General features: G+C 35.0%; 1 non-coding gene across 1 annotated transcript; it reads left to right on the top strand.

Moving 5' to 3' along the window:
- Positions 1 to 6,517: 6,517 nt before the first annotated feature.
- LOC120248165 lies at positions 6,518 to 6,625 on the top strand. The gene has a single exon (XR_005532513.1). It is a non-coding gene; the product is annotated as a U6 spliceosomal RNA (small nuclear RNA).
- Positions 6,626 to 11,434: the final 4,809 nt, after the last annotated feature.

Here is an 11,434-nt window from a genome sequence, read left to right as displayed (position 1 = left end):
AGGAGGCTATTTCATCTCTGTATAAAGCTTTCTAATTCTTTTAGGCACACCTTACCCCAACCTGAGTCAAACGCTTTTTTTGCAGACACAAAAAAGGAAGGCTGTGAAAAGGAGAGCAGAATGGCCATGCTGTTGCCATTTCCATAACTGTCTATGTGAATGTTATGTCAGCCATTGACTCTTCCTGTACTCATCTCTGCATTAAAATGTCTCGCTCACCTTCATGTCCCCAGCCCTCTACCTCGTCACACCTCAGGTGCTCAGCATTTGCGTTGCTTACAAAAAATAATTAATGAGGCCATGATCCAAGTCCAATGGTAAGAAACTCTCATCAGCCATCCAGCTTTTGTCTTCCTTTCCTTTAATCCAATTGCTTCTTAATTTTTAGACATTAATTTATCGGGTTTTTCTTTAGGTTCCTCGGTAGCATTTTGCTTTCTTCTCCAAACTCTGCTTCTGGTATCTCTCCACAGTCCCCATTTCTTAAGGATTCCCTTCTTGATCTTCTCTCACAGCACAGCCAATCGATCCTTCATCCTCTCCTCAACTTCCCAGAAGACTGTGAGTCCTTAGAGTATAGAAGCTCTCCTGATGTTGCTCCCAGACCGTGACCCACGCTGGCAAAGCTTCTGCTCCCTAGTGGCTCCATGTTTCATGAGGAGTGCTACTAAAATGCAGGCAAGCACAAAGTCTTAATTGCTTGCTGGTGGGCACTGGGCCAACATGCTGTTAGCAGAATGAAACCCAATCTTAAAGAAAAAGTGCTGACCCCCTGCTCTGGATCCGCCAGCCCCATATGGAATGCACGTGTTTTTTGAGGAGATTTAGGCATGGAGATCTTTTTTTCCACTCTTTTGCATGGGGCCGTCAATCTATGGGTTGCTAAAACATTTTATTCTTAATGTAATAACCCTGTCTGCGGACAACTTTAAGAGGCAACTCTGGACTTCTTCTCCCAATTTATGACATGGGAAATTAATATATTCTCATATTTGTGTTCCTTTCTGCAAACATTACTTTCCATGTTCTTTGCAAGAAAGTTGTTACTGTTAAGAATGTCTACACTGACATTTTGAGATTGTCACTGCCTAGTTTTGATGATTTGCTAAGTATTTAGTCTTTGCTAATTAATCTCTCTAAACCTCAGTTTACTTATCTTTATAATGAGAAAAATAGTAATACCATCCTCATATGATGGCTCTGAGGGTATCATGAGATTAAAACTCCTGCCAGTGCCTGGTACAGAGAAAATGTCCAATAAATGTTGGCTCTTAATATTGTTGGTAAAAATAATAGTCTAATAGCTTTCTCATTGTAAAAGCAGCTCAATATATAACATAAAATATTAACACACGCATTTTGGTGTTTAGGGGCTTCAGCCATTTTTTTTATCCCTCATGTCCAGGATTACATTTTGATATATTTCTACTGTGTCCTTTTTTTCTAAAGAGATTAAAAACCTTTCTTCACATTACAAGTAACAAAAAGCAGGCAAGCAAGATAAAGAGAAATAATGGTCCCTAGACTTCCCCCTTTAAGTTTTAATATCACAATGCTAGGCTCCAAACCTTTCACTCTGTGTTCCTCTTTAAATCCTAGAACAATGCAAATTTCCCATCACTGTAAAATGATTGAGATGAGATCAGTATGAACTTTGTTAACTCCCATAGTACTTCAGAAAATGGGACATTCAAATTAATGGTTACAACCTAGATAGTAAAGGTACATTTGCCTTTCCATTTGAATAACATTCCCTTCCCCAGAGCTTGTAATAATCCTTTGTCACACATGATCCTGGAAAGGATTGTTCTGAATGACCCAGAGCTATACCACCTGTATCAAAGTCCTCATTCACATCTTTCTCAGGAACTTTAAAATGCCTTAGTGCGAATAGGATACCTCTGGTGGACTACTTTTATAGCCCAGAGAATGCTACCAGGGTAGCATTAAGATTACACTCTTCATAGGGTAAGTTTTCCATGTGCTATAATACTACATTAAAATTCCAGAGAAAGAATGCCAGTGATTTCTGTTCTCAGTTTCCGTAATATGAATCTATTTGTTGTTATATCAGTTTTTAGCACAGAAAGACTTTATTCCAGAACTCTACTATCAGCAACTTATACATATAAGTACTACATCCAACGTTAAAAATCACCTTTGTCATTTTCTTGGTAAACATTAAGAGCCAGACTGGATGAGAAAGACATCATCCATATGGTAATTTGATATCTTTGAAAATCAGGGTAGGCCATTTAAATTGCTAAGTTCAATAAAATGCCATTAAAGATACCTTATTCTTTTTCTCCCCAACCAATTCTGAACCCAGGAAAGGGTTACCAAGAAAGCTTGAATAGTATCTTGTTTAACTTTAAATCAGATATGGCTCCATTTATTTCTTCAAAAAATGGTAAGAATTAATTAATATTAATCTACAATCACATTGATGGAAAAATTAATGGAAATTTTAATAAAAATATAACCTTAACAGGATTTGAAGTTGTCCTTTAGAATAGAAAGCCAACACTTTATCCACCAAGCAACTCGTCCTCTGCAACCAGCTGATGAAATTATAAAAATTCACTGCAGGATAATTCTTCTTCTTTCTCTCTGCATAAAAGAAACATTTTTGAAAACTACAAAAAAGACATTAAATATTAAAGTAAATATAGAAATTGGCCAAGCCTATTCAATGTAGAATATATATTTATTTAGGGAATTAAGGTGCTTGTTCATCCAAAGAGATTTATTCTCTCTCCTAAACTATCAGGGCTTTGGTTGATATTTTTTACACTATAGTTTCCAAGAAGAGTTGATAATCCTAAGTAAATAGGTCATATTATTTTGGATGACTGAAGTCCAGAGAACTATAAAATGACAGCTTAGTACTTGGCACATGGAATAATTTTGAATAGGGAGAAATGACATATATTTTGAAAATTGGTTCAATATTAAAACTAAAATGTTCAACAAGTATTTTCTGAAATGCAGTCATATTAATTTTCTTTATTTACTAAATGCTATATAGTACTGAGCCACCTATGCCACACATAGTGGTTACTTACTAGGAGCTTATAGATAAGTAAAAGTTTTACCTTTTTCACTATTTACTGAATATTTATAACATTAGATACTGTGCATTAAAAATAATACAGTGGTATGTATAATATAGACTATTATTTTTCCATTGTATTTGTTTAGTGCTTAGCAATATTTCAGTGCCAATGCTGAATGTTTAAGGCTACTTTTTATGGCACTATATCATCCAGAGATCCATATCAGAAGGCTCTTCTTCATAGCTACAAAATAATAACTTAGCTTTATAGTGATAACCTTAAAGCAAACAAAATATCCTGAAAGCCTTTTTAAATTATCAAAGATAAAACTAATATAAGAAAAACATAGTAATAAGTACCCTCTGATTATATTCTAGCAATTTGAAAATTGATCATATATATATATATAGTTACTCTCTGCAAAGAATAATTTTTGATTGACTAAAACAATGAATCCCTGACTAAACCTAAGGACAGAATTGACAGTTCTAGCAAAACAGTTAGACCCACTGGTGGACATTCAAAGTGAAGCAGAAGCAAAGACCCTGACTTCTTTTCTGTTTATTTTTACAATTCAAGTCATGTTTACAACAGTAATGTGGGAAATGATCTTGTCTTATTCTTCCTTTCAACTACCTGATCTCTTGGAAGCAGTGTCTTTATTCCAAAAGTGTAAGGAGATGAGACACGAAACTGAAACTCACTGATTTTAGAAGGGAGCAGCTTTTCTCCTGAAGTATTCTTCAACTTAAATATTTTCCTTAACACTAGGCAGGAATGAGCCTAGTGCTGGAGGCCTCCAGGAGTCTGTGACTGAAGGGGAACTTGTAGGAGCCAATTCTCCTACTCAATAAATACTCTTAAACATGTCTCCTCGTAGGGGCACCTGGGTGGCTCAGTCGGTTGAGCATCCAACTTCAGCTCAGATCTTGATCTCGCAGTTCATGAGTTTGAGCTCCGAGTCAGGCTCTGTGCTAACAGCCCAGAGAGCCTGGAGCCTACTTCAGATTCTGTGTCTCCTTCTCTCTTTGCCCCTCCCCAGCTTGCATGTCTCTCCCTCTCTCTGTCTCTCAAAAGCAAGTAAAAAACATTTTAAAAAACTTTTAATGTCCCCCTGTATTATTTGACTCAATATTTCTCATTTTATTTTCTTGCTGTCAATATAAAATGTGTGAAATAATATTGCAGATGCAAAATGCCTACATGCTCTAGCAATGACCGAAGGTAACATGAAACAAATGAATAAACATAAAAGAAGTATATTTTGAAGAAAAAAATGTACATCTTCTATCTGGAGACTGATTAAACTCTGATATTAACAAAGCCAAGCCACATAATTTAATCAGTTCAAAGAGTATGTGTGTGTTCAAGAGTTCATTCCTTGCAAAGAGACGCTGTTGGTTGTCACAGCTCTCTGGGGTTTGGGTACTGGCTTCTAGTCAATAGAGGTCAACGATACCATTAAACATCCTGCAGTACACAGGAGAGCCCCACACAAGAATGATCCGACACAAAAAGATCAATACCAGCGAGGTTGGAAACCCTGTCTTAGACCCAGTGAAATTTGGCTAAATCCCACTTAATGTAAGTCATCTTCAATTTTCCATGTCATTTACTTTTCTCCTAGATTCAAACGAATAGAAGAATATATGGTACAATATATATCTTTGAAATGAAAGACCTTATGCACTGCTCATTTTGAATGTAATATTGCTGTGCCTAAGAGTTCAGAAAAATAACAGAAAGAGTTGTTCCGTGTTTGCCACTGTCAGGACTCTACCACAGATACCCCATCTGGTGCAGTCTGATATGGATAATAATGGTGGCGTGTTCTTGCTGTCTTGACTGTAGTCATTACTGTGATGTTATTTTAGGACTAAGTAGTGTTTGCCCATTGGACCATAAAAGTGTGTCATGTAAATACAGGTTTTAGAACACACAATAGTCTGTCCATGTGTAGAAATATTCAGGGGAAAAACCTCATAAAATGCTTTTTAATAGTATTTGTTGGGCATGTGAAGTAATTCCTTTTCAAAGTTAAATCACTTGGAAAAAAGGGAGCTTCTCTTTTCAAAGACCCCGTAAGTAATTATGCTGCATTATACATCATTCATATGTCAATGCAGATTTTGTTTTTAAATGGAAGGAGTTTTGAATGACACGGTACCAAGCAAATGTCCAACATTAACCAAACCTTTTATTTATTTATTTACTCTCACCTGAATTGCTCTTTGAAATTGAATTGGGGGTAGGGGGTTAGTATTTATGTCGCCAGCAACCTCATATTTGATACATCATCCTAGAATTAAATTCTGAACACCAAAATATCTCATAGAAAAGAAATTACAAATGAGAATAACCCTCAAAAATATCCTTAACAACAGTCGAGGCACTTTTCTCAGTAGGTATTATATTTATATTGAGAGCAAAAAATAAAATGGGAAATATAAAGGGTGAGAATAGTATTTAGAAATTCTATACTTTGAATCATACATAGAATTGTACACTTAGACATGACGTGTGTGATTGTATTGTTGGAAGCTTGAAATATATACTGCGTTGAGGTTTCCCCCATCCCTTAACAATGATGAACATTTTCTTATTGATATCAATTTATAATAATGACAGACAGTAAAATTTATAGTTATATAAAATGAAACTGTCCAGATTGGACCAAGTGACTTGATGATACACAGAACAATCAGAGTTATTAAAATGGTGAGTGGCCTAGAGACCCTCAGATGCTTCTCAAAACAAATCATCTTGACAGGAAGAAAATTTTACAAAATAAAGTTTATGTGCCTTCTGCTATTTATAGACATTTTTAAACTCGAGTAACAACTCCAGAGAATTATTGGAATGTTATTCTTCAAAAATAAAATGCCAAATATTTGTAAATGCTATATTATACTCAGATTTTATTTAATTCTAGTATTTTAAGAAATGTATGTGGAAGAGATATAGATAGATAGATGATAGATAATAGATAGATGATGAGAAAGAGAGAGAGAGAGAGAGATAATAGACAGGACAGACACTTTTTTTCTTCCAAATTCCTTCCCTCATTTAAAAGAGAGTTAAACCCATTCTAGTAAGAGTCAGTTTTACATTGGACTTCATTAACAAATATTTAGGTCAACCAAGCAACTGCTTCAAATTCATTCCTCAGTTCTATTCTCTAAGTTTTTAAATTGGAAAGAAAGAGTGATGAAAACATCATTTTATCTGTGCAGTGACATACTCCTAGTTTTAAGACATACTGACCAGTTTCATCTTTTTCTTTAATATGCATAAGTTTCCAGTTCTTTGACATTGTCACACAAGAAAATATCACTTTAAGAATTTGCCCTGAGACCTACTCAATAACATGATAGTTTACATGTCTCTGAATGAATCTTCTTCCGTTCAAAAAAATACCAACCAGTGAGAGCTGAGATGGGGAATTCTAAAGCAAGACTGTCATGCTCGCTTCGGCGGCACATATACCAAAATTGGAAAGATACAGAGAAGATTAGCATGGCCCCGACACAAGGGTGACATGCTAAAGCAAGGCTGTCGTGCTGAATTTTCAAGCGACAGAGTACTGCCTGTACATCCTTACACAAGTTAAGTAACTACCTGTGGTTGAGTTTCCTTATCTCTAAATGTTGATAGTAAGAGTCACTTCCTCTTAGGTCAGTTCCTCCTAAGATTTTACAAGGATAAAATGCTTTAATACATATGAAGACTTTAAAATAGTGTCTGACATACAGTAACACTATATAAGAATTAGCTATTTTTGAAAATATTTTTAATATTCTTTTTTCATTTGAAGAATAACTGTATGAGCCTTGACTAGAGCTACAATTTGTTCATTGTGTATTTGTTGTGGACACCAGGGTAAGTAACCTCAGGCTACCTGAAGTTTAAATATGAACATTTTTCCACTAACCTAGTAAAAACACTAGCCTTTGCACAAAGACTAGGACAACTAAGTGTAGTATTAAAATCCTGGTGTAAATGTCCAGTATAAGCTTTTGGTAATATCAAGGACTTTAATCTCAATATTTCTATATTATAGGTTTGCTTTTCATATGTAATAAGTCAAAAGAGAAAGGGTCCATGAAGGGAAAACTAAAAATCATTTCTAATACATGAAGTTCAATTTAAGATAGAAGGATATACTATTAGACCTAAATATTTTTGTTTTCCATGTGATTACTCAAATATACTGTCTCGTTTCCATCAAAGCCCTTACCGAATAGTGCTTTCATACAAATTAGATGAGTCAATTGGCCCAAGTGCAAAATAATTTGAGCAATATTGAGTATCCCAATTTTATCTGATGTGCACAGGATAAGATCTGATAGTGAAGCTTTTATGGCAGTTGAGGCCATTTTAAGATTTGCATTAAAGTTAAGTTGCTAAATCTGTAGGTAGCAAATATCATCCTAATAGAACCTAACAGACCTATTTTTAGCATAGCCTAATAATCTCGTTTTCTGTCAACATCAGCAACCTAATCTCATACTACTTCTACCTTTGCTGACTAATCTCCAGCCACAGTGGCCAGGTTTTAGTGTCTCAAATGAACTAATGTCCTTTTTTTCCCCCATAGAAATGTAAGACAAATGCAGTTTCAACCACCTAGAATATTTCTTCTCTTTTTCACCTACTTAGCACGTCTCTATTGGGATATAATTTGAACTGTCATTTCTTTCAACCTCTAAAATACAATGTCTTCTCATTATATTATCTTATACCTTCCTGTACTTTATTGTGTAGCACTAATTTAACATAGCAGTTTATCATTTCTTTCATGACCTCTTCCCCAGTAGACTAGAAACTTCATGAGGATTTGGTGCTTGCTGTGTGCTCAGTTTTGTACTCTATTGAAATGATATTGATGCCTTCACCTCAATAAAATGTATACTGATATCCTACTCTTCTCTTCTGACTTTTGACTAATTTGAAATTGTGTTCTTGACAATTCCACTCAATAGAGTCAACACAGAAGTCTTGACCTGCTCCCATAGCACCTAAATTCTCCACTACAGATGAGAAACCTCGTCTTACAAAGAATACTTCTACTCACTTACTGGTCAATCCAGTAACCTGGAAATCATCCTTTACTTCTCCCTTTTCCTCACTCTCCATTTCTAAATCATCACTAAATTCTGTCCTCTTTATGCACCATATGTATGTAATGTGTCTACATCTCTTCTCCACAATCACCACATGTATCATTCAGGATCCTTCCATGAAGGAGTGACCTGCTTCAAAGGCATAATATGAAGAAAATGCTGAGCAAAAACATATTTGAAGATAGGATAAGATTTGTGGAAACCAACCGGAAATGCTTCAAGACCCCACAGGTAGGAGCAACAGGAAGCTGTTGACAATGTAGGCTCAAAGGGTAAGAGGAAGGAGCACTTACTGGAAACTAGAGAGGGTAACTCCCTAGTGAGAGGTGTCTGAGATACACCATGTCCTTTGACAGAAGGCACAAGTCAAGGCAAAGAAAGAGCAGGGAAATAAACACCGAACCTCATTCTGTTGCCAACTTCCAGTCTTGGGCTGGTATTTCCCATTAGCTAATCCAAAGTGGAATTTAAAAGACAAAAATAACCACTTTCTATCATTCATAATCATTAACATTTTTGAGGGCCATAAGGCATGTACAGAACAAACTGAAAGTGTTCTGCACACCATTTTTCTCCTAGCCTTTGTCATTTTTTACCTGAGCTATTGCAATGGTCCACTAACTGGTTCCTCTGCTCTCTCTGTCACAAACATCTCTATTCAATCCATTGTCCTACGGTAGTAAGATTCTCTTCTTGGGATAAAACCTATATGAAGCTTTTCTGCTTAAAGTATATCTGTCAGTATTTATCTTTTACTCCTAAACTCCCTGTTTCAAAATTGTATACGTTTTAGGGGCACCTAGGTGGTTCAGTTGGTTGAGCACCTGACTCTTGATTTTGGCTCAGGTCATGATCCCCGGGTTGTGGCATCAAACCCCACATCAGTCTCCACACTGAGTATGGAACGTGCTTAAGATTTTGTCTTTCCCTCTGCCCCTCACTCCCATTTGTGCTCGCTCGCTCTCCCTCTCTCTCTCTCTCTCAAATAAAAAAAAAAAGGTAAAAATAAAATAAAATAAAATAGTATAATTTTTATTATAAAGGTTCATTTTCTTAAACTTTTCCACACTAGACTGAGTTCTGTGAAGGCAGGCGCTACCTCTGTTCCTCTGAGTCTCTTATCAATGTGACTACAATGGAGTAATGCTAAATTAAGATTGGATGAATTAATAAATTTTAGAAGACAGAGTTGTAATTTTTTAAAATTTATTTATTTATTTTGAGAGAGAGAGAGAGAGAGAGCATGCAAGAGCAGGTAAGGAGCAGAGAGAGAAGGAAAGAGAAAATCCCAAGCAGGCTCTATGCTGTCAGTGCAGAGCCCTATGCTGGGCTCAATCCCAGGAACTGTGAGATCATGACCTGAGCCCAAATCAAATGCTTAACTGACTGAGCCATCTAGGTGCCCCAGATTTGTGTTTTTAAAAGCTTCCCAGGTGATTCTAGTGTTCTAGACTAAAAATAATAATTATTATTATTGGGATAATTAATCCTCTAATGCTCTAGATTATAAAGAGAATAATTAGTAAAATTAATCCTCATTCATTTAATTAAGGTATTACATGTTAAATAGAAGTTCACAATGTGTTCATGAAATGTGTTTCTTAGCTCAAGGTTTTCATGTCTTTTTGTTTTATTCCTGTTTCTTTTTTCCCTTTCAAATATCAAGTTTAACCTTGATTGGGCAAACCAAGTGTTTCTCCCTTTTAAAAGCTCATATATGAACAAACTCATGGTGAGCCAGTTCACATCCAATCTTCACATTAAAGGAGAGGAAATACTTCCCAAAGAAGTGCTTTCATGTCTTCTCATTATCAGACAGTATAGAAGAAAATTTTTTTTCTAAAATTTAAACACTTAACATTTTTAGATATTTAAGAACCACTATAGAACTGAGGTAATTTCACTGAGTATTTTAATATTAAATAGCTTTTTAAAATTTATTTGGATCACAGGCCCTTGAGGTTCCACATACCTGGCTCTGACATTTTCCATTTCATTTCTGATAATTTTTTAAAAATAAGTTTTTTCTATCTCATGTGATATGAAGCCAATATTATCTTATCTGTGTTCAGATAGTTATGTATATTTGATACATCTGCCTGTTGTAGTATTGAAACAATTCTATTTCTGTGACACATTTTCTAACAGCACTTTTGCCAAAGATGCTCATATTTCAAAATCTACTATTTTGATAGTTAAACAAATATTAATAAATTAGTTAAATACTATAGCATTGGGAGACATGAATAATTCTCATGATCTCTAATTGTTTTTAATAAAATTAGTTCAATAAACTTGTGTGATAATTAAGGAATACATACATACACACACACACATATAAACACACCCACCTATGTAAATATGTAAAATTACTTATGTTTAAGCATAGAGATGAATGATGGCTATACATTTATCTCATTCCTCTCCTTAAAAATGAAATGTAAGTAGAATCCCTAATTTACTGAAAATAATTGTGTTAACAGCAATTTATTAGAGAAATTCTCTCATCTTCTGCATTTAATTTTGAAAAGGGCACTAGCTCTAACACCTCATCTCCAGCATTTCCATTAGCAGACTGCCCTCCCCTGTGTCTGTATGAATTAACATCCATCCTATGTTGTAATCAAATATTTGAATAATTATTCTTGGCCAAGTTAGAGGTTGCAAACCACAATATACATATGAAATTGTAGTGACATGCTTTCATTAACGAATTTATGAAACCTGAGGTATTTCTTTATTAGGGCCCCCAATAGGTGAGTGCTATACTTAAATTAATACCACTAAGATTTGCAGAAAAATTATGCTCTTAAATTCTGATTCTGAATTATTCAATTTCTACCTCCTCCCAAATACAGTCATTACTGATATTGTTGTTTCCATCCTTGTTTATTCTACTATATATTTAAGGGTTAGATAATTTGGTTTGTTCTACAGTTCCCTAACTGAAATGAGGCATGTCCATTTAATCTTTCCAATATGGTTATATTTTCCACAAAGGCAAGGCAGTGTCTTATATCCCTTGGATCTCTCATGATTTCCAGCACAGTTCTGGACATGAACAAATATTCAATAATTACATATTATTTGCTCCATATATTTACTCAATCCTAACTGTTAAGAAATATTATACAATTTATTTAACAATGCTGGGGGTGATAAACTAAAATCAAGTATCTGGCATTTACTCCAAGAAAAACTTAAGAAGCATTTACTTAGGGAATCTATTTTGCCGGGTCTTTACTTGGTATTAGA

The sequence above is a fragment of the Hyaena hyaena genome, unplaced genomic scaffold, assembly GCF_003009895.1.
Source record: "Hyaena hyaena isolate Hyena2069 unplaced genomic scaffold, ASM300989v1 scaffold_571, whole genome shotgun sequence".
Classification (NCBI taxonomy): domain Eukaryota; kingdom Metazoa; phylum Chordata; class Mammalia; order Carnivora; family Hyaenidae; genus Hyaena; species Hyaena hyaena.
Note: the sequence above shows the minus strand (reverse complement) of the source record. Positions and strands in the feature narration are given on the sequence as shown.